The following is a 4,746-nucleotide window of genomic DNA, read 5'->3' on the forward strand; positions in this document are numbered from 1 at the left end:
CGCCCTATGACAGCTGGGATAGGCTCCAGCGCCCCCCGCGACCCTGAAAAGGATAAGCGGAAGCGAATGGATGAAAAAGAAAATAATAAAAGCTAAACCACAGTATGAGTAAAATTTATGTTCACATGTCACATATGCCAATGACCACACTCTTTATCATCTTCCAAACTTCTACTTTTTGCCTTTTTTAGAAAAGTTGGTCAAAATTTGGCTTCTTGATCCATCTGCATAGGTATCCACTGGCTCAGGCTAACATTTGACGTGAGAACTAATCAACCCATCGGATGGTTATAGATGTCTTCACTGATGATTATGAATTGATTATACCACAAACACAAACTAAAGCTTCCCTATCATTTCAGTGTAGTTTATATACTACATTTAATGTTTAACCAGTAAACACATGAAGGAGCTCGTCTAGCTACAAATGAACACAAGTGATTTTAATTCTCTCCAAACATACTGAGGCGGAGCTTGAAAATCAGGGGTGCCACACTGGCTGTGAGGCCCTGTGCATCCACTGAGCCCACACATGGCACAAAAGGCTCTAAGTGGCCTCTTCCTATGAGGCAATGAATTAAATGATACAACAAAAACTACTAAGGAAGCTTTAAGAAACACAATACGAGGCTCAAATGGTTTACCTGATCTCCAAACTCCCCAGATTCAAATCCAATCATGCATCTGCACATCTGCACGTTGTGCCAGAATAAGCCTGATTCATTAAAATGGACTGCATGCATAAAGCCTAATTTACAACATGGAGTCCTGCTCTCAAAAACTGGCATAGATTTAACACTGTCTGTGAAGCTGGATTTAAGAAGTAAGCGCCTAAAGTTAAAGTTTTTAGAACATATTTAGCACCATCTTGTGTCAGGTTGGTTGGTTGCAATAAACAGACTTACATTACACACTTTTGTAATGTCTCTTTGCAGAAATGAGTTTTATGTTAATAAACCGAGGATATACTGTCCACTTTCACCCTTAAGCAATAAATGGTTCTTTCATTGTTTGGCTAGCTGTATTGAAATGGGAAAATCCAGTGTAATGTGGACTTTTATTTCTCCCTTCAGACATGTTGGAAGATGTCAGGATTCCCTATCATGCTTTGATTGTCCCATTTCAGTGCAGCTAACAAAACAAAGAACCACGTACTGCTTAAGAGACAGAGGGTGAAAGTGACTTCAACCAACCAACCTGATGGCGTGGCGCTCTGTACTGACACAAGATGGTGCTGAACATGCTCTAAAAACTGCTTCTTAAATCCAGCTCCACAGATAGTGTTACATCAATTCAGTTTTTGAGCAGGGCTCCATGGTGTAAATTTGGGCTTATACATGTAGTGTTTCATGTCCAATTTAAGGTCCCATTCAGTAGCACACAGGGCTCAGTTAATCAGCTGCAAATATCCTGGATTAAAACAAACACTATCAGAGATCCAGGGTCAATCACCAAAGAGCTGTTTGGGTGGTATTAGGTTGGTAGCACCTTCTGTTTGATCAGCAGATATCTTAGTAAAGACCTAACATAGATTTACTTTTGTATTTATTTTCTTCAAGCTGATAAGGGCAGGAAAAATGTTTGTTAAACCAACTTGAGGTAATTTGTAATTCTTTCTGGAATTGGATTAAAAATTATTGTCTGAAGTGCTGTATCTCTATTCTGATATTTTTATGTTGGGTGATAGTTATTGTTATGAATGTAGATTTTTAGTGTTGATCTCTAATATTTCATGGAATGTAACCTTATCGTTAACCTTTATCTTTTTGACAAAAGTTTTAATTAAGCAAACAACAACTTTATTTTTAGCTGCTGTAAGAAATGTAAAGGCTGACAATCATCCATGACCTGGATGTCTGACAACCTTCATAGACAATTCTGTGAAGTAATGCTAAAATAATATTTTGTAAAGAATACCGGCAACAATAGAAATTTTACTAAAAAGGTCTGAAAATCATGTTGTTTTATTGATTTATTTTAGTATATTTTAGTTTAGATGTGCTTTTGCTTGATTTCCATCTAATCTGTCATGATCCGAGCGAGTGTTGGGTTTGTCTCCTCGCACACTGTTCCCCTGGGTCCACCCTGAGGTGTAGCTCAGGTAATCTCCTTCGCCTGTGGTGCATCAGCTGCAATTAAGAGGTTGCATTTAAACCCAGTGTCGTCACCTCTCCTTTGCCAGTCCGACAGCTGCCAATGGTGGTAACAAGTTGCATCTCTGTGTTTCCTTTCAGGTCGATGTTTTGCCTTACCTGCTTCTCCTTGTGTTCTCAGTTTTTGACTCATCAGTTACATCGTAAGCACCCAGCTCCCAGCCAGAAATCTCACCCACCACTGAACCTTGCCATCTAAACTTGGATTCTCTTCACCTCTACTGCCTGTCCTCCTGCCTGCTGCCTCGCTGGAAACACTAAACCTCAGGTTGGACAAATACTCAGCTGCTCAGTCTACAATACCCTCCCCAAGCTGGAAATCGGCTTCACTGCATGTAAGCAGTCAAGATCTGTGTTGTAAATACTGACTATGTTGTGTCTGCATCTGGGTACTTTCCTAGTGTTGGCCTCTGGGCCGTTTGTGATGTAATCTTAAGATGTTGCCTGGGCTTCTTGTTTTCAGTCATACTCTGTAGCATTGATGACATGTGCTTGATTCCCAAACAGAGACCTGTGCCATTTTGAATGTGCAGAAGATTTTTTAACATGAGCAGAAATATTTCTGAAGCATATTTAGGCTGTTAAAAGCCACAAGGATATATATTATTTTATGAATAGGTGACTCATACATGTTTAAGCAGGTAACGTCTTCTGACAAGGAAGCCAAAGTCCCCTAACAGCGTACAAACCTTATTTATTTGTTAACGCCTGGCTATTATGTGGTAACTGTGTGATGCTATCATGTGGACCAAAATCTCAGAAAAAATGTTTGCAGCACTTTGTTGAATCTACTCCAAAAAAGGTAAAAGGTGGTTCAACCTGGTACTAGCAATGTGTATCTAATACATTTTCCAGTGAGTGTATATGTAACACAAAGTGTAGCATTAACAGACAAAAATGGGGCAACTTCCTTTTTCAGTCAAAAGCAGAAGTTGGTACAAGAAACAGAAGTCAGTTAAGAAAGATAAGAAGCAATAACTTCTTGTATTATGATGCTCTGTGGCTTTAACACTGTGGCATCTCTGAGTAGAATTCACAAAAGGCTCAACAGAAAGACAAAATAACAATGACAGAGGATGACCCACATAGCAAACAGGTCTGGCCTGGATCTGGTGTCAAGCCGGCACTGCTGGCTGACTTCTGGCATGGTAAGTGGTATGTCAAACAGATGTGTGCCAGGTCTGGCAATGATGCCACTGTTTATTTGATGGCATGTCACATCTGGCCCGATTGTGGTTTGGTTTATGTGGCCCAGGCTCATAGAAAACAGGTCTTCCCTGGATCTGGCATCAAGCTGGCACTTCTGACTGACTGGTGTCATGGCAGGGTGTATGTCGCCCAGATGGGGGCCAGGTCTGGCAACGATGGCACTATTTATGTTCCTATTTTCCTATTTTAGTTAGACGACCCAAATGCCATGTTTCAATACTATACTGCTATGGTAGCAAACGTTTCAAATGCAGGTTTGACAGGTTTGTGAGTGCACACTTTATCCAAAACCTAGTGACAGTTTACTCATGTTTACCACTGCGTGGTTGTATCTCAGGAGCCAGAGCAGGTCACCTACTGATTGGAAGGTTAGTGGTTTGATCCCTGGCTCTGGATCTCTGTCAAAAGTGTGAATGTGTACAAATCTAGTTAGGAAGAGAAAGTGTGTGATTGGGTGAATGTGACATGTTGCATAGAGCACTTTAAGTAATCAGGGAGAGTAGAAAAGTGTTATACTATCAGAAAAATGTTCACTGTCTGAACAGAGTTTCGTCATTTTACTTTTGTTGTTGTTTTGTTTGTTATTAATGAAGAAGAAAAGGTACTGAGAGAACTGTGGGACACTTTATTACAGACTTCATGAAAATAAAAATATAATTTCTTTAGATTGAAAGCTTTCTTAGAGCAAATTGTTTAAATAACTCTGACAACTTTCTCTTTGTCCTCAGAAAACTGTCAGTGAAAAGAGTTGGAAATATGAAAACAAAGGATACTGGATTGGTCTGAGAGTTGAAGATGGGATATGGAAGTGGCTGGATGGAAGGAATCTGACTAATATGTAAGAGACACTTTGAATCAATAGAAATTTCAAGTATTTCCCAAATCTGTGATAAATCAATTACAGTGTACCAGTGTCCATCAGCCTTGAGCAGAATTCTTGTTTTCCTCAGCTCCTGGATGAACCAGCCTCCTTCTGATGGTCACTGTGCAATCTCTGTACAAAACCAAGGATTTAAATCAGTGAGATGTGCTGAGAAGAACCGATGGATCTGCAAAAAGAAAGCTTTGTCTGTTTGAATACTGCAGTAAAACTTCAGAGGACTTTCAGATAGTCTCAGTCTCAAAATATAATATTAATGATGATATTAATAACTGGTCAACAGAGGGCACTGCATTACTTCAGATCAATGAGTTGTTCCCTGAAGTATCTGCACTGAGATTCTTTCATGTTGCAATGATAGCTATTGTTAAGCTATGTTATATTAATGACAAATGTTTTAGTCAAGCCAAGAACAACACTGTTCAAACTGCTGTAACATGTAGAAGAAGGACAGCTGGCCTCTACATTTGGACTTTGTTAATCAGTCACAGTGTCAACATCAGC

The sequence above is a fragment of the Pundamilia nyererei genome, unplaced genomic scaffold (assembly GCF_000239375.1).
Source record: "Pundamilia nyererei isolate P.nyererei 1_Seehausen unplaced genomic scaffold, PunNye1.0 scaffold00090, whole genome shotgun sequence".
Lineage (NCBI taxonomy): Eukaryota > Metazoa > Chordata > Actinopteri > Cichliformes > Cichlidae > Pundamilia > Pundamilia nyererei.